Consider the following 13,508-nt stretch of genomic DNA (forward strand, 5'->3'; position numbering starts at 1 on the left):
CTGAAGCCTCTGTCCCTCCTGTTTTCTCCTCCCACACCTCTGTTCCTCTCTGACTGGCCAATATTTCTCAATGCACTTTCTATTGCAGAGCTGGGTAGGAGCGTCTGAAGACTGGGAGGAGGGTGGCCAATGCAAACACTGACAGAGGGAGGAAATGATGTCAGGATTGGCTTCAAGATAGACCGAGTCAAGATGGAAAATCCTAAGAAGGATTTTCTTTTTTTTTACTATAGAAAAATCACTCAAATCAAAAAGGAGACAGTGCATTCATCTACTTATATATGTGTTGTTGTTTTTTCTGAGATAGTATGGCTGACAGCTCACCTTTAAAGGGGAACTTCAGCCTAAACAAACATACGGTCATTAAGTTACATTAGTTATGTTAATTAAAATTGATAGGTAATATAATCTCTTACCCACCCTGTTTTAAAAGAACAGGCAAATGTTTGTGATTTCATAGGGGTCGCCATCTTTTTCATGGGAGCAGCCATCTTTTTGGTTGAAAGGAGGTGACAGGGAGCAGGAGACACAGTTCCAACTGTCCTGTGTCCTGATTACCCCTCCCAGCTGCGCATGCTAGGCTTAAAATCTCAAATTCAAAATAAAAAAACAAATTTGCACCAAAGCAGCAGAAGGAGAACCGCAACATCAGAAATCCCATCATGCTTTGTGCAGCATCACAGGAAAAATGCCCGGGCTTGGGTAAGAAAAAGTTTTAACGGTGTGAAACTGTTAAAGAAACACCACACCTTTTCAGTGCTGCTGAATAGATTTTTAGTCTGGAGGTTCACTTTAAAGGCATTTGGTAGAAGTCTGCATGTTAGCGAGGCTGTAAAGTCTTACCACCACCAGGGCCGGATTTGTACTTTTTACCGCCCAAGGCCAACTATACCATCTGTATGGTTGTTATCTCTGTGTGCCCCAGTGAGAATTCTCCTTACTTTCCATCAGGGGCGTATCTGGGTAATATAGCACCTATGGCAAACAATGAAATTGCGCCCCCCCCCTCCCTCAGTCAGAGCCCCCTTCCCCTCTAAAAACAGCATAATTTCTCGTGTGCATGTGTTATGGTTGCTTGTGTGTTTTGGCTCAGGATATTGCTGAGGTTACTTTTTTGGAAATATCTCTTGTTATTCACTCTCCTTCCTCTGTTCTAACACTACGCAAAGTGTGCCCTACATGCATAAGTTAAGTAGCCATGTACCCCAGATAACAGCATTAATCTGATCTGAGGTCTGAATGACAGGGAGGCATGGAGCAAGCAGGCCGGTGCAGGACAGGGGTAGGCATGGCGCCCGTGGCACAATCCATGCCCTCTCCCCTCTAGATACGCCTCTGCTTTCCATCATTGGATATCACAGACAATAACTATTTTATTAATATGCGTATAGATTATAAATTATGCTTTCCTTAAGAACCGTTATGTTTGCCATCTCGTTAATGATGGACCCATTGTGTCACCATGAGAGTTAGGCTGATGTGTACCTGCAGGACAGAGCTTACAGGTCTTGCAGGGATGACACAAGTACAGGAAAGAGAGTTCAAAGGTTAAAGCTGTCTTTGTAGATAGGGATGGCTGCATAGAACAGCTTTACTGCCCCTCACTGAGCTGCCCCTAAAATTCTGGTGCCCTAGGCCATGGCCTACTGCCTTGCCAGAAATCCGGCCCTGACCACCACAGAAGTACAAGCTGCTGAAAACTAGAAAAGGATAGCAGCAGCCAGATAGCAGTTTTTTCCCATCGCCGCTCCTTCTGATTGACCCCGCGGCTCCTTCTGATTGCGTCATTACGCGACGCTAGTGAAGCTGCCGGGAGGAACATTGAGGGGTGTGAGGAAGCGCCTGATTGGCCCGGAGCCGCCATGAAAGCAGGTGAGACTTGTTGCGCCTTCCGCTGCGCATACTCTGCAGTAGAAAAGTGGGCACAAGAGGTAGTCCCCAGGCTGCGTGACGTCATTGCGGCGGGTCAGCGGGCAGTCGTATCGGCGGGCCGTTCGTAAGCCGGGCGTTCATAACCCGGGGACTACCTGTATAGTCAGAATATGCAGTAATACAGACCGTAAGCAATAAGGATAGTCAGGCAGGCAGGAGGTTAGATACCAAGGAGTCAGATACTATAGCAGGGAGCCGGACACAAGGAACAAGACTAGATGACCAGATTCACAAAGGCGATCAGCACAAAATGACCTAGCGATGTTCTTTTGCCAAAAGCAGTCTGAAACGTTTTATATTACCTTTTTTTATTCAGCAGCCAGCTTCGGCATTAAAATACAAACTGATTCACCGCATCCCCATGGCAGAACGAGGTATTTATCCCCTTGAAATCCTGGGGTAAAATTCCATGACTTTCTAAGTCGCACAATTTGTTGCCCGGGGAGGCCGAGATTTGCGCAGTAGCTCTGCCTCTTATCCATTCAATCTCCACCTCTCTCCGCCCCTCTCAGTGAAAGAAGACTGAGAGGGGTGGGGAGAGGCTGAGATTGACTGAAGCAGAGGCAGAGCTAGTGCACACCGCTCTGCCTCTTCCAGAAAGCAAAATTCTGCGATTGCAGAATTCCGGGGGATTAAGACCCCGTTCTGCCGTGGGGATGCAGCGAATCAGTTTGGATTTTAATGCTGAAGCTGGCTGCTGAATAAAAAGAGGTAATGTAAAATGCTTTAAATAGTGCAGAAAGGTCAGGTGATTGTTTGGAATGTTCACAGGTCAGTCCAAGAACTGCAGGGCTCTCAACATGAGTGGAGTCATCTGCTGGTGGACAGCGGAAGTCCATGCAAAGTCCACAATGCTGCCACCAGCAAGAATCCTGACAGGTATACATTTGCTAGATACTAATAATGTTGGTGAATGTCTACTATTTATCTATACATGCATATACACAAGTATATATGTCACAAAAACATAGCTACGTATTTGCTCAAACTTTAAGTAAGGCAATATTACTGCACATTTTATCTCTGCAGTTACTGTACAGTTGTTATTTCAAAGTCCAGTTTTTCTCAATTTCTTCTCTTTTCTTTTTTTTTTTTTATAGGTTGGTAGTTCCTTATGTCAGAATTGTGGTCATAAGACAAAGAGGGAGAAGGTTTTCCTGGAGGGAAACATTGCAACAGAGTGTCAGGAAAGTAGGTCATATAATTTCTTTGGGATCATTTGATACTGTCCTAGTTTAAGTTTCCTTAAAATACAAAGAAACAATCCTCACAAGGATTCAGATAGACATACAAAGCAAACAAAACTGCAACTCAAGATGTTTTTTCTTTATTATTATTTTTTATTTATCTTAAAGAACTACATCAGGGTTATTAAAAACAAGTCCAGGGTCCATTCTCATTTGACTTTTCTCCTTATTTTTTACCTAAGAGATATTTCCACGCTATAAAAAAAATACTTTTTAAACTCTCCAACAAGCAAGAGAATACATAAAATCAGTTTGAAATTACAATTTCTTAGCCCTTTTTTCGGATGAAGAGTTATTGCTGAAAAGTTTTTTTTTTTTTTTTAGAGAACATGAAAAATTATCGCCTTGGACAAAATTCAGGAGAAAAGTTAGTTGAATAGGGGTCGTGGTGCTTAATCATGGAACAATTACTAAATTGATTTTTAATGTGAAATTCAATATTTATTCTAACACTAGCAAAAATAATGTATTAGAGCTTTTTGCAGTATAATGGTATTAAAATGTGTCTTTTGATTTCAATCAGCAGCCAGCTAAGAATTTTCAAAATGCAAAGCTCAAATTGTAGTTCTGTGCAACCATGGCAACGCTTTTCTGTTTTCTCCAAGCATACTGTTGCCATGAGACTGTCCAGAAACATTAGCTACATAATGTGTGGGGGTTGATTCACAACATATTTGAATTCATCTCCTCTTGCCTATTTTTCACCTTAAAAGCAAAAAAGTGCAAAAAAAAAAGGCAAGAAAAGTTATATAAAAGTTACGTTCAGGATGAACTTCTTTGAGTGTTTTTTCTTTTTAGTTGAAAAGCGTTAAAAATTAACCCTATAGACCACACGATAATTGCCCAAGTTACGAGGCCCAATTGGCTATATTTATTTTATTTATTTAAGTATTTATATAGCGCCAGCATATAACACAGCGTTGTACAGAGTATATTGTCTTGTCACTAATTGTCCCTCATAGGGATTCACAATCTAGTCCATGCATGGGCAAACTTGGCCCTCCAGTTGTTGAGGAACTACAAGTCGCACAATGCATTGCAGGAGTCTGACAGCCACAGGCAAATGCATTGTGGGATTTGTAGTTCCTTAACAGCTGGAGGGCCGTGCACGTTACGCGCTATCGCGATGGTGTGGTGGTGTACGCTGGTGTGAGAGTCCTGTGCATGTGCGGTTCATAATTAGAGAACCGTGCATGCGGGCTCTCATGATGACGCATATCGGCCTGCGTCATGATGCGCGGTGGGGACTCTTACTAACAACTTCAGGCAGAAGTCGCCAATTAATGGAGCCACCAGCGAGACCAGGAAAGGAGCCAGGAGGATGCCGGGGGACCTTGCGGCCTATGATGGGCTGGAGGAAGCCCCAAGTAAGTTCATACTGTGATTTTAAAACCTGCTCAGGGTCCCTTTAAACTCCCGCATGCAAGAAAATACTGAAAATAATGTTGGTAATACTTTTTCGCCGACTTTTTGGTACTTTTTCAGTTGCAAAGTGCTGTAAAGTTAATTTAAGTAGAAGATGAAAAATGATTGCCCTTGCAGAAAACGCGGGAGAAAAAGTTATTTGCATATGGGCCAAGGTGATAAAGAGGAAATAAGACATCATTCAGGAGGCAACACAATTATTTTAGCATACACATACACCAAGCTAAAAAAAAAAAAAAACCTAACATCAACTCTTGATCATTTTTTTTTAAATAAACTTCCCCAGATCACCCCACGATCACAGCAACTGATATGTGAAACTTCACTTAAACATACTGCTAATTAGAGCCATAATACAGCACTTTCTATTGATAGCAAGCAGGGGATGCTGAAATCAGTTTGAGCCCCGAGGCTTAGCTACGGGTGCGTTTGAAAGAACCTGGCAAATAGGTTTGATCATCCCGCATTCAAAAACCTTGTTAACGAGCCAGAAGCTGCTGATGTAGAGGAAGTGTCATCCTAATTTCGGGGACACTTCAAGTTCTCATCCTGTTCAACGCCATGATGAATAGACGCAAAGCCTTTTTTGTTTTCATTTTTACCTCGCTCGTTGTATTATTTTTGGACTCACCACCGGGGCCCTTCATCATTTGGAGGAATCAGTTTAAATCAGCAAATTATCCTTGCACCTGCCGCCATTGTCCTGACACGGTCGGAATTGCTTTCATTTATATCTTTGATCTGTGAGCTCACACCTAGAGAGCTTAGCGTTTTAGGACATGACAAATGACTTGATTTTTTTTTAGCGCACATTTTTGTAAATCGATAGGTAGAGGCTCAGGAGCTCTTGACGAAAAATGTGTGGACTTCTATAAAACTCTTGATGCATCATCTTTGAAGAATGTTCTTGGCGACTTTAACAAAGGCATTGTCACATTTCGGTTGACAGAACGTATTTTTTGAAGCATTGAGAAGAGCTATTTTCGTGTTGCATCTTGGCTTTTCAGTGCCATAGGAAATATTGATGATGAGGACATCGCTGGAGAATTAATCAATAATGCCTCTGTGCTATTTTCAATCCTCACTATGCTACGGAATGCTTCCTTTATTTTGACATTATCAAACGTTCATAACCACATAAAAAAGCCGAGAGAGAGCGAGAGGGAGAGAAGAGCGGTGTGTGTTGTTTGGTGACCATATGACTTTTATGAGTCAAGGAACACGATTTATTTCTCGGTGATAAGTGAAGCACTTTATCATACAGCTTGGCTTATTTTCTTCTGCAAACTATATTTTTTCCAGACGGGGGACAGAATGTCCTCATTTATATCCTTTTTTCACTGATGTTAAACATTTCCCAGAGTCCTTAAAATGTAGGCATTTGCTATTTGGATCAAAATGTTGCACTTTTGAATAAATTGTTTATGCGGATGGAAAGCCATATTGAAATGCCTTCTTCCCTTTGCATTCTTGCTGCACTATTTACACCCACAGGAGCAGAAACCTTTGGAGACAGAGCCTTCTGTCATGCTGCCCCCTACATTTTTGAACTCCTTGCCACACCCAATCAGGACACCTCAGCACATCTACATCCCTGGCTGGAAGCATTTAACCACTTCAGCCTTCAGTTGTGTTTCACTTTATGCATCCAAGCAATTTCCATTCATTTGCCTATAACTTTATCACTACTTATCACAATGAACTGATCTATATTTTGTTTTTTTCACCACCAATTAGGCTTTCTTTGGGTGGTACATTTTGCTAAGAGCTACTTTACTGTAAATGCATTTTAACAGGAAGAATAAGAAAAAAATCGGAAACAAAATTATAATTTCTCAGTTTTCGGCCATTATAATATATGCCTCCATAATTAAAACCCACGTATTGTATTTGCTTAATAGTCCCGAGTATTACACCATTTAAATTATGTCCCTATCACAATGTATGATGACAATATTTTATTTGGAAATTAAAGTGCATTTTTTCCTTTTTGCATCCATCACTATTTACAGGCTTATAATAATAATAAAAAAATAGAAATATTTCATCTTTACGCGGATATTTAAAAAGTTTAGACCCTTAGGTAAATATTTACTTTTTTTGTGATTTTTTTTTATTAAACATTTTATTTGGGTATTTTTGGGAGGGTGGGATGTAAATTGTATTTTTTTTATGTAAATATGTGTTTATTTATTTTTTTTGTTAACATGTAGATGTAGTTTTACTATTTGGCCACAAGATGGCAACCATGAGTTTATTTACATTACATCACTCTAAGCGTAACATGTATGCTTAGAGGGACATAGGGGGACGTAAGAGGCAGAAAGAGCGAGGCTTCCGAGAGAAGCCATCACTTTTTCTGCCGGGGAAAGGGATCAATGATTGGGCACCATGTCCCGATTAATTGATCCCTGGGCTAACAAACCACGGCCCGGTAACATGTGTGCACACGCGCGATCGGCCCCGGGAGCGTGTGGGAGCGCACATGCAGCCGTTTGGATGTAGCCTCTACGTCCAAAAGGCTTAAATGGTTAAAGAGACACTGAAGCGAAACATTTTTTTTTTATATGATGGATTGGTTGTGTAGTATGGATAAATACTAGAACATTAGTAGCAAAGACAATATTCTCATATCTTTAATTTCAGTTATATAGTTTTGTTTTTTTTTATAACATTGCATCATTCTCTAATATTTGCAGTTTACACACTACTCAGCATTCTAAATGATTTTACAGAGCAGGCCAGTGAACTATTGACCTGTCTTCTGGAGAGAAAAAGAAAATATGATAACTGACAGTTGAGATAACAAGCTTCAGAAGACAGAGCTCTCTGCAACTTTGAAAGTCATGGAGCTTAATGGCTCTTTTGCATAGATAACAACTGGAGTTTCTTAACTCTTCCTGTACTGGAAACAATATTAGACTTGTGTCTCTGCTCCTAATGTTTTATTTCATAGCTGTACTACACATACAAATCATTATATCATAATTTTTTTTCTTGCTTCAGTGTCTCTTTAAATGGAACCTGAGACGACTAATATGGGGATATTTATACTTACCTGGGGCTTCCTATAGCTCCATGAGGTGCATGGGCTCCCTTGCCGTCTTCCCAGGTCGCTCCATCATGTAGTAATTCCCCCGCCCCCAGTAATCTGGCTGGCCATGCTCTTCTGCACATGCGCAAAGAGCCCATGCTCCTCATGGGGCTGGAGGAAGCTCCAGGTAAGTATAAATAACTCCTTATTAGTCGTCTCAGGTCTAAACTGAAAAGCCACCTGTTTAACATGCCATTTATGAACACCTGACTGTTTCCTCTGTCAGAGACAGAACAAGATGCCCCAGCAGCCAAGGCTGAGACACTAAAGTGCCCCCCCCCCCATCGCTCCCACCCCAGCCGTCACACACTGATTGCTATTAGACTAAGAGGTGCCCCAGGGCCCACAACACCTTAATCTCTAGTTATCTGGCTTGCCGTCACTGCCATGTATTCCCTTTTCTTATTTCTCTCTGTTTCAAACACAATAGGGGAATGATAGCTGAGTGAGTTGTGCGTCCCCTCCTACACTGCGCCCCGAGGCTGGAGCCTCTCTCACCTCTGCCTCGGCACGGCCCTGTACTCCATAACACTGTGTAACTATGTATTGATCTGAGACATATCTATGCTTTTTGAGTCCTAAATAGAATACTGCCTAGTAAGGTTGTTGCATTTGATGTAGAATTGGAGCCTTTGACCAGGGTTCGAAGCCTGGCTCAAGCCAATACATAAAACAGTAAAGAGTCTTTGGGCAAGGTTTTTTAATGATCCTGGTCACCCGTGGAGTGCACCCAAAAATGCTGCTGTCCTGAGTCTGCCAGGAGAAAAGCACAATATAAATGTTCTGTGTCTTGTCTTTGGGAGAAAAGTGCTTTACAAATGTTATCGTATTGTATAATTATCAACAACAGTGCAAAAACGAGACATTTGCTCAGAGCCACCAGTCAGAATCCTTGAGCTTGGCAACTCCTCTGCATTTACACAAGTTATAATAACACCATAATGTTCCAACATCAACAATGGGCCACTTAGCTAAAAAATTGCCCATTCTCAAAAGAAGCCTATTCACTGCCCTGACTGAATCACATCACAGGTAAACTCACTTTTTTTGCATTAGTTGACTGTAATCAAGTAAACATCATAAAGGAGCCCATTAACAATACACTCTTCTGGAGAATCAACCATGTGGTCATTCTATTGATTATTCTGGTGGAATGAATGTTATTCTTTACATTGGTCAACCATCCTGGAAATTGGATCTCTAATGGGCACTTTTAAAGTTGGTGACCATGATGCATCTACTGCTTTGCATCTCTGGAGTTAACCATATCTCCTTCCATGTGCCATCTGTAATCCCATGATGCTCTGATCTATTTGGGTTTTTTCTTAGCCAATCACCAATGGCCTTGTCACAGGGACGGATCTAGGGGGGGGGGGGGGGGTTCAAGCGGGTATCTTGCCCCAGGCGCAGTTTGTTGAATTCTTGAATTCTTGAAAGGCGGCAAAATTTGGATGGGGAATGGCAGTTTAGGCGCCAAAACCTGACCTTGCCCCAGGTGCAACTTAATCTAGATCCGTTCCTGCCTTGTCAGACCAAAGAATCCCAAGACTAAAAATAAGGGTACTATAGAAGGAAAGCTGGCTAACCCAAGAGATTAGGAAGAGCAAAATGTATGGCCTTCGACCTTGCAACGTCATAATCCTCTGCACGGCTGTGCAAAACTTCAGGACAGCATATCGCAGAAACCTCATCCAAATCAAAGAGACAGAGTACGAGGTGTACGACACTCAGGCGGTGTGGCATCTACCCAGAAGTCCTTTGCAATCTACCAACTGATTATGAATTGCCTAAAGGTGTGAATCTTCTTATTTATTCGAAAATGACTTTTCTCATGGGAGTCTACTTCAGTGTAGTTGTAAAAATGTGTTTTGGGATGCCCATATAACACCCCAGGATCCTGTCCCCTGCATGAACTTAGGGTGTAGATGATCGGATGCGAAAGCCACCGTGTGTGTTTGTGTACATTAGTCTGGCATTCCTATCGAATCGATTACCTCTTGGGAAATTGGTCACCCAGAAGATTGCCAGCAGATCCACTCATGTGTAGTAGACCTAACACAGTCCTCTGCTTTTGCCTCTTACCCGACCCTGCGGAGAAATAAGGTTTTTATTTAGGTTTGTATTCATGACACTCAATGCAACCAGACTGAATCAGTCAATTAATAAAATAATGGATGTAATGAGCTAATCACAGCTGCCTGTTTTAGTAGCTAAACATTCAGCAGTGCTTGCTTAAAGACTTTCTTACAAAAAGATTCATTGTACCGAGGAATTTTGGATAAAAATGCTTGAACCTGATGTCGTATAATTTCGGCTCCAAAGCAGTGTCTGCGCACTAGATTTGAGTCATGTGTGCATGCGCAGGCACAGTATGACCGTGCTCGTTCCAGAAGTGATACACAGCCCGATCTTAATTTGACGGGCCCTTGTCAGATTTCTTCAAGAGGTCCACAAGTGACAAAGGAGTACCGGAGAGGGCAGGAGAAGCCTTCACAGGACTTACAGGCTTCCCTTTTCTTAGGTGAGTATATCATTTTTAACTTGAGGCTCACCTCGGATACACTTTAACCTGCTGAGCGGTCTGGACGAGCTCAGCTCGTCCAACACCGCCAGAGGCTGCCGCTCAGGCCCTGCTGGGCCGATTTTAATGAAATAAAAAGCAGCACACGCAGCCGGCACTTTGCCAGCCGTGTGTGCTGCCTGATCGCCGCTGCAGCACGGCGATCCGCCGCGTGCAGCGGCGAAAGAGGGTCCCCCCAGCCGCCCGAGCCCAGCGTAGCCGGAACAAACAGTTCCGGCCAGCGCTAAGGGCTGGATCGGAGGCGGCTGACGTCAGGACGTCGGCTGACGTCCATGACGTCACTCCGCTCGTCGCCATGGCGACGAGGTAAGCGAAACACGGAAGGCCGCTTATTGCGGCCTTCCGTGTTACTTCTGGCCGCCGGAGGCGATCGGAAGAACGCCTCCGGAGCGCCCTCTAGTGGGCTTTCATGCAGCCAAATAGTTTTTTTTTATATAAAAAAAACCCTCCCGCAGCCACCCTGGCGATTTAATCAGAACGCCAGGGTGGTTAAAGCCAGTTTGATGTGAGCTTTAGGCCTGTCTACCAAAGTGGTCAAACGATGCTGGGAGAGGCTCAAAGTGCCATGACCCTTCTATTATTCCCTGTAGGACTGGTTCTAACTCCAATGGAGCCCCGGAGCAAAAGTACATGAGGGCTCCCCCTGATCCCCCCCCCCCCCCAACCGATGCTGGACTCCACTGGTCTCCTTCTGATTGGTGCTACATGCCCCCCAAGTATAAACAGCCAGCTGTGCTCCCCAGTCTTAGGTAGAAGGGCCAGAAGTGTCCCCCGGGATTAGGTAGCCCCCCCCCCTCCAAATATAGATAGCCAGATGTTCCTCCTAGGATTACTGGATTAGGTACCCTTCCCCCTCCTTAACCATACCCAGAGGTTCCCTTGATTTAGTTAGCCCCCAGTACAAAAAGTATAGATGTGCCCCCCCTTCCCCCCAGGATTAAGTAGTCTACCCATACGCAGTAAGGGTACAACACACCTGTCAGAAACGCAGGAACTTCAGCAAGTCTGACTCCTCCAGCAGCACAGTAATGAGAGGCACCACTAGAGGAATAGAGGAGACACTGAACTGTGTTGTTTCCAGAGACAGGTGAGTTATACCCTAGCCTAATGTTGCGCACCACTCTGCATATGGGCGGAGAAGGCTTCTAACTCTTCCCAACAGAAAACACCTGAATATATGTAAATATAATGAATCAACAGGCAAGTTCGCATGATTCATATAATCGGGCCATGCTGCCCTTCTCCCAAAGCTGGGGCAAGGTCTTCCACCACCCAAGGCTGAGACACCAAAATGTGCCCCTCCCACCATAGCCGTCACACACTGATTGCTATTAGACGAATGCTGGGGATACACGGTACGTTTCTGTACCGTGTATCAAGCAGCTGATCCAGCCAGCTGATAATATTCAGCTGGTCCGATCACGCTGCTCGACCCCCGCCCACTCGATCCCCACCGGCGGACAATGGCAGGGAATCGAGCAGCTAAAAAGGAGCGCCAGCAGGGACGAGCAGTAATTGATCCGCATGCACGCGCGGACGAGCAGGGACGCGGCGGGGGTCTATCCGGCGGCTAATCGCCCGCCGGATCGACCCGTGTATTCCCAGCATGAGAGCCTCTGCCGGCAGAGGGGCTTAACCTACATGCCTGTTGAGTATGTGGAACCACAAATCTTTATTTTGGGAAGTTAAGTTAACTGCTGGCTATCTGTGAGTTTTAGCCCAGGTCCCTTTAAATTTTACTTTTTTATATGTTTGACACCTCACACTCTCTTTAAAGGACAACTGAAGTGAGACGTACAGTATATGGAGGCTGCCATTTTTGTTTCCTTTTAAACAATGCCAGTTGCTTGGCAGCCCTGCTGATCTATTTGGCTGCAGTAGTGTCTGAATAACACCAGAAACAAGCATGCACCTAATCTTGTCAGATCTGACAAAAATGTCAGAAACACCTGATCTGCTGCATGCTTGTTCAGGGTCTATGGCTAAAGGTGCATACACACGCCATACTTCAGCAAACGACGGGTCCGTCAGACCCTCCCACTGGGAGGACGTCCTGCCGACAGTAGCACGTGTGTACGCGCTGTCGGATCTGTCAAAAACAATCAGTCTGCCGACAGCGCGTACATACGTGCTACTGTCGGCAGAACGTCCGCCCAGCAGAGGGTCTGACGGACCCGTCGTTTGCTGAAGTATGGCGTGTGTACGCGCCTTACAAGTATTAGAGGCAGAGGATCAGCAGGACTGCCGGCAAAGTCCTTGACTCCTTTAAGCAAAGCAGGCAACCGGAGAAAGTTAAGGGTAGGTACATGTAATGAGGGGAAGTTAGGGTTGCACTGTAAGCAGTCCACCAGGAACACCAATGTCAAATTTACTCTTCCTTACCCTTTAATTAAATTTAGATCTTCCAGAACTTCTTTACATATGTATAGTTAATTATGGTCAGCAAACTCCTTCTTTATTGCAAGGAGGCTCAGCTACACTGTAGTGGGTGTGTTTATTACAAAATTCTGACACCTCTGTAGCAGGAACACTGTATCACAGCCCCGGCAGCATTATAGATGGGCTGCTGGTGACTGTATATTTACTTTACGTCATCATTCTTTCTGTTTCCTTTGCATTTCTGCATGAGTCTCGGGAAGGTAGCGGTTTCACAGCTGCAGACTAAGTTCTGTATCTCCAGAATTAATCGCCGGTCCTGGGTAGCCGAATGATTTAGCAGACTCTGCTGATGCAATTTCACCTCACGGATAATAAAACATATTGCTTTAAACCTCCAGAGATTAGAGAAAGTTAGCCGCTCCTTAAAGTAATCAGCAGCATTTGTCCCCTTTAATAGAAGTTACTGGATAAGCTAAAAATACTCAGGTATCTGCAACCTGCTGGAAGGTTTCTTGCCTTCTTGCTATCATTGGTAACCTACTGTATAGCATGTGTGAAATGCATGCATGAAAATGGGGCATGAGGAAACTTGGTCTCCCAAGGACCACAAGTCTCTTAACCACACAACCCCGGCCAGAGCGTTGATATCAAGATCACTCTTTCTCCGTATACCATCAGTTGATGGAGGTAGACTGACAAGCCAGCCATGACCCCTCCTACAATCTGCTGAGAGTGAGTGGATGTAGACGCACACCTGCTGTAGATAACAGAGGAGGAAATGGGCGGCTGGCAGGATGCACCATATCGTTTTCCAGAAGGCACTGTGAGAGACTTGACCACTGTGATTGCA

This window comes from Hyperolius riggenbachi, chromosome 7, assembly GCF_040937935.1.
Source record: "Hyperolius riggenbachi isolate aHypRig1 chromosome 7, aHypRig1.pri, whole genome shotgun sequence".
Taxonomy (NCBI): domain Eukaryota; kingdom Metazoa; phylum Chordata; class Amphibia; order Anura; family Hyperoliidae; genus Hyperolius; species Hyperolius riggenbachi.